This window comes from Corvus cornix, chromosome 9 (genome assembly GCF_000738735.6).
Source record: "Corvus cornix cornix isolate S_Up_H32 chromosome 9, ASM73873v5, whole genome shotgun sequence".
Lineage (NCBI taxonomy): Eukaryota > Metazoa > Chordata > Aves > Passeriformes > Corvidae > Corvus > Corvus cornix.
The window spans coordinates 3,309,130-3,327,950 of record NC_046339.1 but is presented as its reverse complement, the minus strand read 5'-3'; the positions used below and the strand labels follow the sequence as shown (position 1 = coordinate 3,327,950).

At 45.7% G+C, this 18,821-nt stretch overlaps 1 long non-coding RNA gene across 8 annotated transcripts in view; it reads left to right on the top strand.

The window, feature by feature from the left end:
• Positions 1-18,821, top strand: part of LOC109144347 — a 47,728-nt gene that overhangs the window by 3,433 nt on the left and 25,474 nt on the right. For 5 of the 8 annotated variants that reach the window (XR_005602672.1, XR_005602667.1, XR_005602668.1 and 2 more), the window contains 5 exons: positions 6,606-9,560; positions 10,749-10,857; positions 11,924-12,012; positions 12,777-12,903; positions 15,085-15,185. This is a non-coding gene — a long non-coding RNA (uncharacterized LOC109144347). The remainder of the gene's footprint in view (positions 1-6,605; positions 9,561-10,748; positions 10,858-11,923; positions 12,013-12,776; positions 12,904-15,084; positions 15,186-18,821) is intronic. The other 3 variants (XR_005602671.1, XR_005602670.1, XR_005602673.1) reach the window with 3 other exon arrangements.

Here is an 18,821-nt window from a genome sequence, read left to right as displayed (position 1 = left end):
TTTAAGGTCCCTCCCAACCCAAACAACTCTGGGATTCCAAGTCAGGTGTTTCTGTGGCAGGTCTGAGCTGTGCTCACCGCTGTGGTTTCCTTGTTTGGATGACAGCTGGCTCTCCTTGAGAGCAATTCTGCACTGGAACAAATGTCCTTTCCCCTCAGAACATCCCATTACTCAGGAGCAGCTGTGGTTGCTGGAGCCCTCGCAGATTCAATCCTTTACTGAGCACGTGACATTTGCTTTTTGCCTTGTTTGTGATGAGAAAGCTTTGGGGGCCAGATCCCCCTGCAGGGAAATTCCCAAACAGTGCTGGAGCTGCTGCATCCCTGCCAGGAGTCTGCTCCTTGCAGAAGCCTTTGTAGGGTATCTGGATGGTTTGAAGAATGATTTCAAAGGATGAAGTTGGTCACTGTCAAACAGCTGCAAATCCCAGGCTGTGCTTGTTTTCAAGCAGCTTTAGCACTGCAGTTTCAGAGCATTGGCTGAGTTCTCCCCGTTCTGAGCACTACCATGAAGAAATTCGTTCCATCTCAGCTCCTGCTCCGTTTCCCCCACTTTTCTCCTCTATGAAGTTTATAATTTGTCTCATAGTTTGATGTTATGGAAATTACTGTAACATCACCTTTTAGTCAGACGTTCCCCGAGGAGCCTGACTTACAATACAATTTAGTCAGAAACGAATTTGTCTTTGTAACAAACTGCAAATTACCAAGCTCATGAAACACCACTTCTCATAAATGCCTCTTACAGCCTTGCAGATTCGAGTCCTCAAGCCACAATCAGGCTTCAACCCTTCCTTATTTGTCTTTCTGTACGGGCTGCAGAGCAAAAATTACAAAGGCACTTGGGTTTTAAGTAGAAAGTTGTGCATTTGAACCTGTCCTGATCATACATAGAGCAACTGTGCAATTGTGGTACCAGTTTTGCTGTGCTGAGGGAAGTGTAACTCGTGCAGTGCATGGACAAGATTGAGGTCATTGAGGAGAAATCTCTTCAGAGCTGTATTTATCATGAAGTGGGAATGGTATTTATCATGAACGGTTTGAAGTGGTGGCTCCCAGACATTCACTCTCTATCCCAGCTCCAGAAGCTGCATCCTGCATGGCAGGGACAGCACTTCCCTCACTGGATTCCTTCTGGGTCCATTCTGGAACAGAGGAGCTCCCACCCCTTGGAGCCTGTGAGTGTTGATGCTGCTGGACTCCTCCCAGGGCTGAGCAGCCGTTACCCAGTGCATTGCCAGGTTCATGTCCTTGCTCTCTACAGAGTCACCCAACACATGCAAAACCCCCTGGCAGGTCTCCAGGAACACATTCAGCATGGGAGCAGCCTGGCATTGAAGCAGGAGCACTGGGGAACTCCTCAGGATCCAACATCTCCAGGACTAATCCCCACTAAACGCAGTTCGTCGTGGGGAGCTTCCCTTGCTACCAGCCTGCAGGTGAAGCTTAACATCTTTTTAAATTATGTTCTGTGTGGATCAATTTCTTGAATTGCTTTGTAGTTGCATATAGTTCTTCCTTAAATGCTTTTATTTCAAGTGCAGCCAGTGATATTAATATACTTGTGCTGGTGTGGAGAGAGTCTTGTTTACAAGAATTGTGTTTCAGGATTGCCCAAGGAGCTTCACAGAATCACAGAATGATTCGGGTTGGAAAGGACCTAAATAATATCTCATTTCACCCCCTCCCCTGGGCAGGGACACCTTCCTAGACCAGGTTGTTCAGAGCTCCATCCAGCCTGGCTCTGAGCTCTTGCTTTCCACTCTCAGCTCATCTTAATTGTTATGCTAAAAGCTTGAAAATGAGTTCTCCCTGCTAATTTACCATGATTTATTAAGATGACTGTGATTGTGTATTGTGCCAATATTTTTTCACCTGTATGTGTGTCACCCATCAGAGTGAATTATTGCATCAGTTAGCGGGCGGCTGTGATTTCACCTGATAAATCAACTTGAGAAAAAGAGAAGATGGAGTTTGGAAAATAAGCCTGGCAGAATTACACGTAATTGAAGGTGGAATTGAAAGAAAAAAACATTATATATTATTACCACTGTAACAATGGTTACATTTACGCAATAGATGAAAGATGTCGTCCACTCATTTCCTGAGAAATGGGATATTTCATGAGGTAAAATCTCTGTCTCTTCTGGATGGCAGAATGGGATCCAGGAAAGGTGCATTGCAAACCCTGTTAGATTTCTTTGATTAGAGGTTTATTCCTTGTCTGCAGTCAGTTATTGATCCCTGCCAGCCCTGTGCTCCAGGAATGCTGCAGAGATCCGACCCCAGCCCCTGCAGAACGGGACATTTCCTCTGACCCACGGCAGTCCCTGCCATCAGCTCATTGAGAGCTCTTCACAACACACCCAGTAAATACTGGTTCAGAGCCTGCCTGCTCGTTTATGTGCACAACAGACCATGATATTCCCATCTCAGCCTCCTGCCTCAGCTCCTGGGTGATTCCACAGGGGATTTTTATTGGATCGCTTCCTAACAGGCCTCAGTGGCTGCACACCTCCTGCCTGATATTCCCAGGTCTTTGGAGACCCTTGCAAAATGTAGGTCTGCCAGTGCTGATTTTCCAGCTTCTCTCTGATAATTCTGATTTCCTTCTGAGTGTATGAGCCAGAGACTTCAGACACAACAGCTTTGCTCTCTCTCATTCACCTGATTACAAAACAAATAGGTTTTAATGCAGCCACATCAAATGAGAAAGGCACAAACTGTGGGGAAGGAAATGAGTGTGATTGATGAGCTGAGATACACGAGCACAAGTATTGCAAGCCAGAAACCTCTCTGCAGCTCCCTACTTCTTTGGTAAAGGAATGTGAAAGGCACAGAACAAAACGTGCAGGAGTAGGAGCAGGATACTGCTGGGGTAAATGCGTGTTTATGCAATGAATAATAGTACAGCAGGACCCTGGCTGTTGACACAAAACAAATAACAACTCTTTATAAAGCCAACCAAAATGTGTTTAGTTGCAAATGAGGAAAATAATAAGCAAGGCAGACCTTCTGCTGTGCGAGCTATTTGTTCCTGAATCCCATTTTGAGGCAAAACCTGGAGATAATTGGTGATTTCTTTGTAATGTTCACAGGTGTTGAGGATCGGGGGCATTCAGCTTCAGCTGTGCACCCAAAAGATTGCTGGTTTCTTCCCAGAGATCTGAAATCCCATTCTTCTCTCTATCCTAATGAAGCTCAGAGGTGCCTCTTTATCTCCCCTAATAATGAACTGATGTTACTGCAAATGGAGCAGGAAACTTGCAGGAGGGTCAGAGGTAAAGCTGTGGCTGGATCTTGGGTGATTTAGTCTTGAAGAGGGTAAGGGAGAAATGCAAACTGATCTTTCTGCATTTCCCTGAAGAAAAAAGGCTTGAAAGTGTGTCACTGGAAAGGATTTCAGAAAGGTCAGAGGGGTGAAAAGAAACAAGCCCTTACTTTAATGGGAAATTATCTCATAATCATAAATCACAGAATGGATTGGGTTCAAAGGGACTTTAAAGCTCATCCAGTGCCAGCCCCAGCCGTGGGCAGGGACACCTCCCACTGTCCCAGGGTGTCCCGTCCAACCTGGCCTTGGACACTTCCAGGGACCCAGGGCAGCCACAGCTTCTCTGTAGCCGAATCGCGATGGTCAGTGGCACTCCCTGGAGAGGAACGTGGGCACTTTGCTTCCCCTCTGTTCCATGGGGATCGGCGCTGCAGCTGAAGCCCTCCAGCCTTTCCTGCCTGAGCGGGGTTTAGTTCTGACAAAGGTTCGGTGTCTCAGACCGACACAAAACGTTCCTGTGCCCCGTGCTTGAGCGAAACAGCCCCAGCCGAAATAACCCCGCTCATCTGAGGCGGGCGGGGTCACCCCGGAGGAACGCCAGCCTTCACATGGCTGCGGTCGCAAACGACCCCGGTTAGAAAATTCCCCTTTATTTCCAGCTTCCCGCGTCCCTGGGGATATCCCTGTCCTGAAACAGGCATGCGGAGCAGGCGGTGCAGCTCTTCTTGGTATGCAGGGGAGCTGCTGGCTGTCTTGCCGGGCTGAGCGATGCTCCGCGGGCTCCGGGATGCGCATCCCAATGAGGAGCTGCTCGGGGAACGCTCACATCGGGCTGCTCCAGCTCAGCCCCAATTCCAGCTCCTGTCCACTCTGTAAGATGCAGACCTGGCCTTCTGGGGCGGGGCACCGCGGCTTTGTCATCGCTTTGGTGCAAAGTGGGGTTTGCAGCGCCGGTCTGATTGAAATGGGGGGGAAAGCAGCCACTGATGGAGTTTGCTGTCAGAGCATCCGTGCCCACCTGGCTGAGAGCTCAGCTGGGAATCTGCTCCCTCTGGCCAGAGTGCTCTCAGATTAGAGAAACAAATGCTTCTTAAATAGGTCTCTTAAAACTTTAAGAAACGTTACTTTAGACTCTTGATGACGAGGAGCTACGTTGTTGTTTCATTAATGGGGATCACAGGGCTGGAGCCCCTCTGCTCTGGAGCCAGGCTGGGAGAGCTGGGGGTGCTCACCTGGAGAGGAGAAGGCTCCAGGGAGAGCTCAGAGCCCCTTGCAGGGCCCAAAGGGGCTCCAGAAGAGCTGGAGAGGGACTGGGGACAAGGGCTGGAGGGACAGGACACAGGGAATGGCTTCCCAGTGCCAGAGGGCAGGGCTGGATGGGATATTGGGAAGGAATTGTTCCCTGGGAGGGTGGGCAGGCCCTGGCACAGGGTGCCCAGAGAAGCTCTGGCTGCCTGTGGATCCCTGGAAGTGTCCAAGGCCAGGTTGGAAGGGGCTTGGAGCAATCTGGGATAGTGGAAGGTGTCCCTGCCCATGGCAGGGGTGGCACTGGATGGGCTTTGATGTCTCTTCCAACCCAAACCATTCCACGACCCCACAATTCACAGGGGAACAAGGTAAGATGTTGCTGCATGGTGGTTTGGGAAGAGGTGCTTAAATACCACAGCTAATCCTGGCTGGAATGAGCATCCTGGGTGCGACATGAAATGTTGGACTTTTAGTTCATTTTTCTGAAATGAAATATTGCTCCAGGAAAGCTGGTAATAAAGTAATACCCACGTGAAGGAGAACAGAGTCATCTCAGCAGAGCTGTAAATACAAGCCTGGTAGTTTATTTAGATGAATCAGCTCCTTCTATAGAGCAAGTCTGTCTCCCATCTATAAATGGACGTGATTTAGATTACAGATTTATTTCCCTCAGAGGTTTAGAGTTCTTAGTATCTAGATTTAAACCTATTTTCTTGCCCTGTGGCCTGTGTTTTTTATTACTAAAGCTATTTTTGCTTTTTAGTATCTGGAGCTGTGGCTGTGAAGATGATAAATACATCTAGGGCAGGTACCTGTGGAACTTGTGTTTTCTGGGCTGCAAATGTGCATTTTTCACCCTCACTGGTCTACTGGTCTTTGATATTCCCTGTCCTGTGTTTTATTTTCCCCTCTGCTATTTAATACTCCAATTTCAGATGCTGATTTTCTTGAACTGAGCAGTGTCTGCTGTCCATCTGTTGAGCTGGGCATGTTCAACACCACCCATTGATGGACACAGAGTTGGATTTTATCAAAGTTCATATCTGGGAATGCCACCACACTCAGAGGTCAGCCAAAGCTGGGTGATGTGCTCAGGCAGGTCCTGCAAAATCTGAGTTTTTCACTTGGGATACTCTCCCTGCAAGGTTTAAAAGGCAACTTGTTGATTTACCTGTGCAGCTGGACACTGAAAATGGGTGGCAATTACCAATAAATGAGTCACTAAAAACACCTCACTGGTATTGCTTAGAAGGGGGGGAAAGCCTTGTGTAACCTCTCATGCAGAAAACTGGTGTTTGCACAAGCTGGGGAGCAAAGTTTGGAGTTTAGTGCTCAAATCAACGCTGCCTTCAGCGCTCTGAGTGTGAGCTGGGATAGGAGAACCTTCACGGGAGTAAGCAGCCTGGGAACTTTGCTAAGAAATGCTTGTTAGGGAAAATAAATCTTGAATTTTACTGCTTTGGTAATCAAATCTCACCAGAGCAGTAATGAAACTTCAGTTTGTAGCTGTTGTCTGGGGCTGTGACCATAGCTGTCCATTCCTGAATAAACTTCCCCACCTTTCTGCCTTTTATATTGGGGTACAACCACTTTTCCTGGGTGTTGTACCTTTTACCTGACAGTCATGGCATAACCAGCAACAGAACCTGCATTTCTCAATTTCAGTTCTTATCATTTCTCTTTTTACTTATTTCCCCCCATTTCTTCATTGCTAGATATGAACTTCCCTCCCACACTGCTTGTTCAAATTACCTTGGGTGAGTTTCTCCTCAGCCTCTGGATGCTGGATGATGGCCACAGAGGACAAGTGGCAGCCCTGGGCTATTAAAAGTTGTTCTAACATATCAAAAACTTTGGGTAATGGAGTCTTCATTAATTCCTCAAATAATCTCTTCTAGACTTACATTCTGAAAAAGCAAAGAAAAAAAAATGGTTTAAAAAAGGTCTAAGTAGATTTTTCCTTCCTGCAGTTTGAGGTCCCCAAAGTTTGCCTGTCCTTCCGTGGTCATGGACAATGGGGGATTCCCTTCTTGCAGTGCAACATTTAAAATAATCCTCATCTCTAATTTTGTCTCTGCTGGCAGGTGGTGCCTCCCAAATCCGTGTCACCAGATCCTTTCCATCACCCAGGTGGCACCTGGAGCCACCGAAGGGACCTGCCTGACACGAGGGTGCTGAGCACCCCCTCCCCTTGGGCGTGAACCCCGACCATCCCCCTGCTTTGCTCCTCTCCTGGCAGCGTTTAATCTTGACAAGGAGTGAGGAGAACGCCTGTCTAAAGCCCAGATAAGTGAAATTCCCTGAGCTGCTCTGGCCTGTGGCTGTGGGAGGAGCTGGGATGAGCTTTGTTCTTGATGAGGGTGTCCTGGCCACTGCTCACCTCCCGTCCCCTTTGCTGGCAGCCCAGTGATATCCTTATGTTATTCCTGATTATTTTTTCTTTTTCTGGATGGAAATAACGCTGTCATGTTCTTCCATCCTCCCTTTGCTGGCAGACAGGGAGAACAATTTGCTTTTTCAATTTCCTGCTCCTGGGCTTTTTTCCATGATGCCTCAACGAGAACTGTTCGGGGTTTGAGGTTCACTGCTCAGGCTCTGCAAACATCCATCTTCTCCCATTATGATCCAGCCTATTTCAGGGACAGCCCTTACCCTCCTGTCCTTGGTGTTAACTACCTGCTTGACATCTTTAATAAGACTAATTAAATAATGTATTGAACGTTCTGGCCTTGGCATTGCTGAAATCTTTCTCTAAAGAATCAACATGTTCCCCTGGTCTTCCTCTTATCGTTGACTCTGGCAAGTTGCTCTTGCTGTACTTTGCCTTGGAATATATTTTTTATTATTTTGCAATTAAAAAAAAAAATTATCCTTTCATGTTTGTGCAATTGTACTTTTCAATGCTCTCAATTCTGCTACGTGCTCATAAAAAATTATATGTAAATGTATGCATGAAACCTTCTGAATTAGTGATATCATGATAGCTCCCATGATTTTTTTTAAATAATTTTTTTCCCCATAACTTTTCCAGCATATTTTTGCTAAAGTGCATGATTCCTTAGTAGATCAAATCATATTTTCTCTTTTTTTTCCTTTTCCTTTCCTTTCTGAGCACCCTGTACCCTCTCGGTATCCTACAATAATCAGCAGAGAGCTCAAAATGCATAAGAAAATACCAACATTCGTGTAAAAAGGAAATTTAATTATAATCAGCGCTTAGTTTTGGCTCTGCTTGAGATTGTTTTTAAGGGCAGAAGCGGACTTTGTAATTGGGGAAGTATGAAGTGTATTGCTTCTCAAATGAGCTCCAGTAATTAAATAAGAATTTCTAAAGGGCAGCATCATGCTGCCTCACTTCAATGAATTTTTACAAGGATACAAGAACAGCTCTCTGATGGTTTTGACCAGTTCTTGCTAGAATAGATCAGTATTATATTTATGGCTTTAAATGGTAAGAGCAAATGTTGGTTTGTGCTGGGAGGTTTCTGCAGTTTTGTTGTACGTGCTGGCTGCAAACCTCAGGATAAATTCTCAGCGTTGACTCGCACTGTGACAAAATACAACACTTAAATTTGGTTTTTAAAGTCCCAAGAAATAGTGTGAAACTTTTGTGCCAGGGATTTGGAAGGTAATCACAGGTTTGGGTTGGAAGAGATGTTAAAGCTCCCTGAACCGTGGGCAGGGACACCTTCCATGGACCAGGTTGGTTCAAGCCCCATCCAGCCTGGCCTTGGACTCTTCCAGGGATGCTCTTGAGGATCAAGTGCCTGACAGTTTTAATTTATAAACACAGGATCATAGCTGTGATGGTGCAGTCAGAAACAACATGTTCTGATGGTGATTCCTTGGCTTTGGATTGAAGTAAGGCCAGCAAACCCAGCTCTCTGATGGGAGAGCTTGAAGCAAACAACAGGAGGGGTTTGTTGTCCTTGAGCCAAAACACAGGGAAAAAAACCAATGACAGTGGATTTAGAATGAAACTTCTCCTAACTTTGAACTGTGATCTTACCAATGAATTCTCAGTTCAGCTGCTGTCTCCTCAGCCTCCCTAAATTCCAATTTGCAGGGGCTCTATTTGTGATCCTGCCCTGCTTTGCCCCTGCTGCTGTTCCAAAGGAGTGACCCAGCTGTCCCCTTGGAAGCTCCAACACTGTGGATCAGAAATCTTTTCAATGAATTGAAAAGGTGGGGAAAAAATAAAAATCCATGCCAAGTGCTCCGTGATCTGCATTTCAGGTTTTAGCCTTTTCCAGCTTCTGAGCACAAATGTATGAGATGATTTTAATGAAGATGTATAGAGCAAGAGTCTCTATTTCAGCAGTTCTGCTGTCGCCCAGGTAATTAGCTCAGACACAGAGCTACTGCTGCCTTTGCTCCTGGCAGTGGGGAGGAAATCCGAGGGCCTGCTGTTGTCATGGGGATGCTGAGGGTCAGCACCTCAGTGCCAGCAGGACAAGGCTCTTTTCTGGAGCACCAGTGGAGCTGCAAAGGTGTGGGAAAGCCCATGCTGCTCCTTTAGCCTTTCAAGGTGTTTTCCTGTCTCACAGTTTCATCCACGCTGAGACAAAATGGCCAAACAACAGGGTATTGTCTTCCCCTGCCTTGCTTAGGAAAATGGTGAAGCTGTTGTGCTGTTGTGAAAATGGAGTTTGATTTTGTCACTCACCTAAAGCCCAAGTCACTCACAAAAACCATGACCTGTAATCCTTGCTTCAAGGACTGGGCAACATATGGTAGCAATCCTGCTGATTTTAACTCAATTATTTCCAGCTAAATGAGGGAGGCTGTGCCAGAAACCTTACAAGGAGCTGACCTCCGTGGGTTTTGTTGCCCTTTTTGGCAGTCCCTACAATACCCTGCGTGGTTTGAGACTCTTGGAAATGCCAGCAGGAGATTTAGGTGGAGAATCCTCAGTTAGAGAGACCTGGCATCAACTGGTTCAGCCATTTGTTCCTGCACGATGAAGGTTTTGGAGTGGGATGTGTGTTGGTGCTGCTCACACCCTGCTGGTGCCTCCCCTGGAGTTGGTGTGTTAAAAGGTAATAACAATTAACAGGTTTGAAATGCATTTCTGGTTCTGGAGGTACCTCACAGACAGCAACTCCTGTCTCTAATGAAAACTCTTTTAAAATGTTCTGTTCTCCTGGCTTTGTTGTACAAAGATCCAGCCCGTGCCTTTCTCCTTTCTCCTCATTATCCAGGGTGCTGGAGCCGAGGTTAATGTGAATTAAGCTCTTGGCTTTGTCTAATTAGAAGTGCTCTCAGAGGAAGGTTGTTTCAGAGAAGCCATAATAAATGGTAATAATAACATGCATTTCCTGGAAAAGAGGCTTCTCTTAGTGCTCCATTAGGACTTGTCTAAATACAAAAGTTCTGCCTCGGAACATTAGGTCTCATCAGGTCTTCTGAGTATTGTACCTGCCTTCCATTTCCACTTTTAAAAAGCTGCATTACAAAACCACAGCCCTGCTTTAAATAATAATGAAAAATCAGGCACAGTGGTGATGCTCTTCAAACAATAATCTAGAAGTTCAAATTTTAAGAACAGTCAGAGTTTTACATTTCTGTCCTCAAGCTGAGGTTGAGTGAATCCAGCAGGGATGGTGCAGCAAGGGAATTCCTTATCTCAGTTTTCCTGTCCTGTAAATAAAACTTGAAGATGGAGCCTCCCTGAACCTCAGGGACATAAAACAAACACATGCAACACCTTTGAAATCAAGTCATGCCATGAAATATGCATATGTTGGAATTCCAGCAGGTGAAATGCATTCCAGCTTATAATGGCAAATACTTCCTATCTCAAAGTCCTGTCAATATAAATTATCACTGCATGAATTATGCTGCATTTAAATGAGATGTGCTACCAGTGTTTCCCCAAACTGCATCTTTTTAAAAGCTCTTTTAATCTGCAGAAGCCAGACTGTAAATTAACCAAAAACAGCCTAGGAAAAGCAAATATTGGTGCAGAGCAAAGTACAGACTTTATTTTTATTGGGTTTTAGCTTGATGTTGGACTAGTGCAGGGAAAACTGTTACACATATAAAAAACTCCACAGTGAGAGGGGTGTGATGTAGCCACAGTAGCTACTGATTTCTACCACCTGATTTTTCTTTGCTTTTATCCTCTTTTCTGCTTTATTTTTTCGCTGCTTTATTGACTCTGAATATAACAGACCATTTTCCTGCCCTGCCTATGCTAAATTCTTATTTTTTGGTTTGTTAATTAGCAGGTAGATTTCACTATCACCACAAAGTTGGAGTTGGAAAGAACGGATCCATTGACACCTCCCAGATCCTGGCACTAAAGAGGATGAAAGCTGTGACGTGCTGGTACAGGTACCACACATGTTATAAAAAGCAGGCAAAGGTAGATTGTTGGAATGTACTGTTTGCTTCAGGGCTTTTTAAGATAGAAAAATCTATGAAAGCCTGATTTCCTCTAAGCTGAGTAACTCCCTTGGCTGGTTGGCAGCTCGGTGCAGGAAGGTTCAGGTCTGGCTGCACATTGCTAAGTTGCTTTAAAAGCTGCAGCACATTGAAGAAATGCCTTTGCAGATCTCCTTCAAATTAAGGCAGCAGTTGTTCCCAATAAATCCCATTTCAAGCCATGGATCTGTCCATGTTCAGGTGTTTACTGCACTGGATTGACCCAATATTGACTTCCTAAGGCTTTGCTCTCTCTGCTTTGCAGTAGACAAGAAAGGACACTTTAAAATTGTTCAGGATCACCAAAGCACTGAAATTACAAAGAGCACTTCTCTGCTAGGCTTTTTATTAACTTTCTCTGTTTCTGAATTTCGAGTTCTTTTGCTCAGAGTTTGGATTATCATGCAGGAGATGCCAGGCTCTTCTTCTTTACTGATGTTTATTATTTTCTTATCTATAATACAGCTGCATGAGATGTGCCTCTTAGCTGGCAAGGCAGAAAATGGCCCCAAGGTCTAACTTTCAAGGCCATTTAAAGTCTAAATTAACCAATTATGAAGTACCAAGTAATATGTTTTTACTTATAATCCAATAACTATCTATTCATGGTCCGCAGTTCAGGCTTTTAACAGAGCACTCAGATTCGTGAAGAAGAAGGAGAAATGAAGAAGGAACAAATCCACACCCCAAATCCTCCATATTGTTACACTTATATATAATTATATCCCAGAAACCTAAATTCTCTAAACCCAGGGTTCCAACAGCTTTTATGCTATTATTAGGAAAAATATTGAGGCATAATTTCCAAACATTATATTTGTAAACTTAGAACTCCCAAGAATGCAGATGTTGCCCTGGCTAAGGAGAAGACTTGCACTGCAGTTGTTCACTGGGAGACGAGGAATAAAAGAGGATAAATTGCTTTTGTGTCCTTGTCTATTTTCACACTCTCAAAACAAATATCTTTGCCTTTTAGGATTGAAATTCAGGCAGGAAAACACCCAGGCTCAACACCAGGTATTGGCAGTGCCCTGTGACAGGAGAGAAATGCCTCCAGTGCCAGAGGTGTGTGCTACCTCTCTCTGTGTTTTGTACTGTGTATTTATGGTATTTACTGGGTTTATGGAATAGCTCCCAGGGATGGGAACAAACTTCTTCTGTTCATGTGTGCCTGCACAGGAATGATGGCTCCTAAGTAGCCCAAACTCCCTCTGAACCTCTGGATGGGTGATGTTTGCAGTGAACAAAGAGTGATGCTCGTTATTACAGAGAGATGGGTCTAAACTTCACCTCATTCAAACTGTAGCATTTAAATGCTTGTCTTGATTTCTTTTTTCCTTTATATTTTTGACTCTTAAAGTGAAACTTTATTTGGCACGGAGAGTATAAAGTCAGTGATGATCTACAGACACCAAAACAGTGTTGCACTCTGTAAAATATTGTTGTAGACAGACTAAATTATGTTTGTATTCTGCACATGAAACAGGACTAAAGGCCTCTATTTTGGTGAAGATCAGTGTATTTTTCTTCCTACCAGGCTATTGAGCACTCTCACTTTTCAGCTGGGATCACTTGACTGACTCACCCTTTTTTCTCCCTAAAAGCAAATGTTGAAATTAAAGATAAGAGTTTTGTTACTGATTATTTCTGCTTCCTATTTTTATCTGGCAAAGTCTCATTAAATTCCCATTGGTGAAAAGGCAGCCATCTGTTTTCCCTGATTGTAACTGTGCCATGTCCACCTGTATCCTATATAATCCTGCTATTGTGACTCCTTGGGAGTTACAAATTTTGCTGTCTGGTTCAGTTTGTCTCTTTCCAATCAATAGATAAACAGGAGTGGAAAGAATTTTATCACTGAAATGCTTCACTGGAGATTCCTTGGCTTTCACAGAATTCTAAGTGCTGACATCCTCCTGGGCATGGATCACTGGGAGACCATCCACACCTCTTCAGGTGGGAAGATTTCTGTACCAGTGACGTAGATCTGAGTATTTTGAGGTCAGGGTGTCATTGTACTTTGTTGGTAATAGATGTTATGAGACATTTATATGGTTTTTGTATCTGTTTGAGTCCCTGCAGCCATGATCTGATAAGAACCTGCTGGGGGCCTGTTCAATGCTGGGTTTGCAGCAGTTCCTGCTTTACCTTTGATTTGTCAGCAGACAGCACTTTTATGGCAGCTCTGTTCAAAATTCAGCTCGACCTATTAGAAATAACAATCGTGTTTAAGCCAGTACAGATAAAACACTGCCGTGCAGTAGTAAGCTGTGACTGGATTAATTTGTTTGTGACTGGTTTATTTGTGCATCTTTTATGAGGGTAATTACAGCCTTCCACCTGAATAATGGGAAGCACTTGTCTGTTCAGGCTGGAGGAGGGGAAGGGGGGTTGGCATCAGTGTCACACCCCGGGTGCTGCATTTTGCTGCCACAGGCTGCACTTACAGAGAGCAGGATGTGCATTGCCCCATGGATCAGTGGGAATCTGTCCCTGTTGTCACACGGAGCTGGATCCATCCTGTGCTGGCTGGGGCTGAGAGTGAGACTGGCCAGGTGTGAGCAAACCACAGAATCCCGGGGTGGGTTGGGTTGGGAGGGACCTTAAAGCCCATCCAGTGCCACCCCTTGCCATGGGTAGGGACCCCTTCCACTGTCCCAGGCTGCTCCAAGCCCCAATGTCCAGCCTGGCCTTGGGCACTTCCAGGGATCCAGGGGCAACCACAGCTTCACAGGGCTGCCCTGTGCCAGGGCCTCCCCACCCTCCCAGGGAACAATTTCTTCATTATATTTAGCCTGAATCTAACTTCCTTTAGCTTAAAACCAATGCCCTGTCCTGCTGCCACGAGCCCTGATGGAAAGTCCCTCTCCAGCTCTCCTGGAGCCCCTGTAGGCACTGGAAGGGGCTCTGAGCTCTCCCTGGAGCCTTCTCTTCTCCAGGTGAGCCCCCCCAGCTCTCCCAGCCTGGCTCCAGAGCAGAGGGGCTCCATCCCTCTGACCCCCCTGCTGCCTCCTCTGGGCTCTCTCCAGCAGCCCCAGGTCCTCCCTGTGCTGGGCCCCAGGGCTGGGGCAGCTCTGCAGGTGGGGTCTCACCTGAGCACAGGGGCACAGGGGCAGAATCCCTCCTCTCCTGCTGCCCACGCTGAGGATCAGCCCAGGCTCGGGGGGTTTGGGCTGCCAGGCCAGGTCATGCCCAGGTTTTCATCCACCAGCACCCCAGTCCTCCTCCTTAAGGCCACTCCCAATCCCTCCACTCCCCAGCATTGACCCTGGCTCATTTGGAGTATCGAGGACAAATGTACATTGATATTGAGTTTGTGCACTATGGACACAGATATTTTTTCCCAATATGAGGATTTTTTCCCCAGAGGTGTGTGGGATGTGTGTGATTTCCAGCGCAGGGACTGAAAAGGACAGCCTATCACTGTGCAGCCATCAAAATTTTAGTGTAGCACGTTGTGCGTGAAAGTACAATGTACACAAACAGAATTAAAAACATTTCAAGTGTAGTGCTCTGTGTAATCTTTCCTCCTCACTGATTTCCCTTTGAATGGGAGAGTTTTAGGTACTTCTGTAACCTCCTGGCTCAGCTGGGGCGTCTCCTCAGCATCTCCTTGTAGCACAGACAGCAGCTGAAGCATCCCAGCCTTTCATTCAGATCCTTTGTGATCCTAAAGATTGCAAGTTCAATTTTTCCTAATAGAGTTGGCAATGACACAGGCACTGAGAGGAGCCACAGCCAAAGCTGCAGTCCTGACTTTAAGGAGGAAGGACTGAAGCCCTTGGAATTGTCCCTTATTCCTGGCCCAACAGGGCAGTGGGAAATGGCACCCACAGTGGGAGCTGCTGCTGATGTACAGGATGGCAAAGCCTTTGAGACCCATTTCCCACTTCCCACTTAGAAAATTTTTAGCAATATTTTAATAATCTTATCTTTAGAAAAATCACATTTCTCCCCCCCGCCCCCCCTTTTATTTTTCCCTCAGTGACCAGCATTAGACCTGTGTGGGTCTGCAAGTTCTGTTTGCCTTAAAAAGAGGAACTCTCATAGAGCACATGTATATGCTAAGAATTTATTTATTTTTTCTGTAGTTTTGGCTCAAGACTGGCTGATTCATTTAAGCTTCATGTTGTTCAGTCCTAGGAAATGCAGTGGAAAAGCTGTTTGGAATAGCAGCCTGGAAAATGCCAACCTTAAGCTGTGCTTCAATCCCCCAAAGCCTCTGCAATCCAAACCAGGTGAGAAAGCAACTCACCCCAGAGATTTTGTTGAGAACCCGAGGTGACTGCTGTGTTTTCCTGTGCATATCATATCCTGGCTGCCACTAAATTACTGATAATTGAGTGCAGAGTGTGGGGGGGGATTATTTATGACTTTGTCCTGTCAGAGTGACAAAAAGCAGCCTTGAGGTGCTGCTTGCTCTGCTCAGCTCAACACTTTCAATATTTCCTCAAGGCTATTGCTCCTGTCTGCTGTCACAGACCTACATCAGCATTTCCATACCATTACCTTCAGCGAGGAGCATTCCCTTAATTCCTGCCTTGTTTAGTTCTAGACTATAAATAAAACTAACGGCTCAGGAAAGCGAGTCTTGCAGAGCCCTGCCCTGGAGGCTACTCAAAACCTGAAAATTTCATTGGTTTGACAGTCTTTACGGACGAACATCTAATCTATAATAACCATAATGCCAGTTGGAAATCCATAATTATGGCCCACTCTGAGCTGTGGCACAGCAGATGAGGAATAATGTTGAGCACTCCACTGGAGGAAATGCACCGCGAGTGTTTGTCAGGCCATTTTCTCTGTATGATTCTTATTTTGGCTCTCTCTCCCCAACTCCCCAGCCAGTATGATGAGAAAATAAATACAGATATTTATGCCCATTTCTGGGAATGCAGTTGTCTCAGCACATACAGCACCCAGGAGGGCTGTATGAAATAAATTTGTGATCTACAGTGTGGATATGCCAGGCAGGATGCATGTCTGTTTGACTGCTGCTAAGGAGCTAAATATTTCAGATGAGGAAGTTTTATGGTGCTGTGAATGTCACTGATATGTCAAAGGAACAATAAGCTTATGGAGCTTTTAGGGGTTTATTCTTCACTCTGCTGCTGGGAGCTGGTGCACAGGGATTGCTGGTGCTGCGGGTCCTGCAGCATGAGGAACCTCTCCAGAAGTCATGAACACAAAATTTGGGTGACAGAAATTTGTAGAATCCTAGAATATCAAAATTAAAACCAGTGTGGGCAGTAGGAGAGGGGGAATGTGCCCCTGTGCTCAGGTGAGACCCCACCTGCAGAGCTGCCCCAGCACAGGGAGGACCTGGAGCTGCTGGAGAGAGCCCAGAGGAGGCACCAGGGGAATCAGAGGGATGGAGCCCCTCTGCTGGGAGAGCTGGGGGTGTTCACCTGGGGAAGAGAAGGCTCTGGGGTGTCCTAATTGTGGCCTTCCAGTGCCTGAAGGAAAGATGGAAAAGGACAATTTACAAGGACTTGGAGTGACAGGACAAGGAAGAATGGCTTTGCATTGACAAAATAGGTTGAGATGGGATATTGGAAAGGAATTGTTCCCTGGGAGGGTGGGCAGGCCCTGGCACAGGGTGCCCAGAGCAGCTGTGCCTGCCCCTGGATCCCTGGCAGTGTCCAAGGCCAGGCTGGCTGGGGCTTGGAGCAGCCTGGGACAGTGGAAGGTGTCCCTGCCATGGCAAGGGGTGGAACGGGATGGGCTTTAAATTCCCAACCCAAACCCATTCATGGTTCTGTGCACATCCTGAGCTGGAATGAACGTACAGGGATCATCAAAGCCCAACTCCTGGCTGTGCAACCCCAAGCATCCCATTGTGTGCCTGAGTGTGTTGTCCAAACACTCCTTGATTTCTCCATCTCTGGGGATGCCAAAGGAGCAAGGCCGGTTTACGGGAGCTGGGGCTGTAATCAGACAACAAACACTTTGCTGCTCGTGTGGGGACGACTCCTGGGTGTCGTGGCTGGGATGTGCAAACGAGACAGGGCTGGGTTGTGCTCGCTAGAGAAGGGCCTGGATGCCTCCCCTGGCCACCATCTGTCGCCTTATTTGTGGGGTTTGATCATCTCTCAGTGAAGGGTTCTGCTGAACTCCGGGATTGATCTCCGGGACCAGCCTCTCTTCAGCAGCCTGAAGGACGGCAGGATGAGCTTGTTAAAACAAAAGCGTGTGAATGTGCAAATTCTCCTCAAAAGGGATTGGGATTCATGAGGCAGCTCGGTACAAAAGTGGGGAAATGAGCTGCGGCTTTTTGTGCTGCCTATTTACAAACACAAGCTCCTTGATAAAAGCTTCGAATATCTCTTGGAGATAAGTGGTGACTAAACAGCCCCGTGCTTGTGCTCAGAGGACTTGTGGAAGGCACACAATGTCTGAAGATGATTTTAATGAGTGACACCAATTTCAGGGAGCTGTTAGGAGGCTTTTCTTTCTAGATGGTGAAAGGAATATTTCACTGACAGGTGTTTTAAAGTATTTCCTGTACAATGAGTCAGCTCTATTTGTCTATAATGAATAAAATGAAATTTAGGGATCATTTAGGGGTTATTAATGGCCCTGATTTATTATTAATTATACAGCAAACTTTAATTGTCTCCTCTTAAAAAAACAGTTCAATTAGAGTCCTTGGAGTTTTTAATAGTGTGTTGGAATAGTTTTTCAAACAACAAAGCATTAAGTCTCGTTACGGACCCATTTCTCTTTTTATGGGAAATGATTTGACCATAACTGATCCTGACAGGGAATTTAAATAGTTTAAATCCAGCCTGGCAACAAACATAGAATCCTAATGTGTGCAGCCTCCAGCCCGTGGAATTGTCCAAAATCACTGAGGTTGCAGAGGATATATGTGACAGCACAGTTTGGATTTTTGTGGGATCTTCAGCCGATTTCTGTCTGGAGAAAGTAAAATATATTCTCTGTTGTTTTCCCTGGCCATTCTTTGAACCTGCACCATATGTCTGTAAAACAATTTGAAAACATGCAGATTTATTTACTGTGCTCAAAGAAATCTGTCCACTGGGCTGTTGATTTATAGTTTTCCCCCTTCTCCATCTACATTCAGTTTCACCAGGTACTTTCAGTCCCATAAAGAAAACTGTTTACAAAGTGAGATTTACTTTGGAGCACTGTATTCATGAATAGGAAATATAGGTACAGTTCTGAAAGAAGATTTTTTTTTTTCTGCTGTAACTCTTTTTCTTTTTGCACTGTGCAGGTAAATGAATTCTTCCAGCAGCCCCTTGCAGGATTTATTTCCTGTGGAGGGAATTGATTTGCAGGTTTGTCCCAGTCAGTGTTTAAGGAGCGACTGGAACAATGAGGTTGTGCACAGCAGAGGCTGTTTCAGTGCAGGATTGCTCAGCCCATTTGGTGTTTGAGGAGAAATCTGGAGCAAACTGTGTTCCCATGGAAGCTGTGTAATCCTGGGAGGGGGCTGAGGGCAGGGTGGGATGCTCAGGCTGGAGCAGGGTCCATGATGGTCACTGACCAAGGGAGTCAGGAACTCCTGACAGATCAGGCAAGTGAAAGTATGGAAAATACAGGTAGAGTGCAAGGCAATCAGCCCACTTATTTTTGTTCCTTACAGGACAAGGGCAAATCAATCAGGTTTTACTTTTGGCTGTAATTTTTGGTGTTGTTTCTTTGGTTTGGATTTAGCAAAGGGAAAAATGGAGCAAAGCTTCAAACTCCAGGTCTGAGCTGTTGAGTGAGGTCCAGGGATCCCTTTGACTCCAACAAGTGCCCAGCAGGCAGCTCAACAAAAACCATTTCCCACTGCCACCCAAATAAGATTAGGAGGAGGAGTCTTTTCGTTATCAATCCTCCAGGCCCAGGATAACAAACAGCAA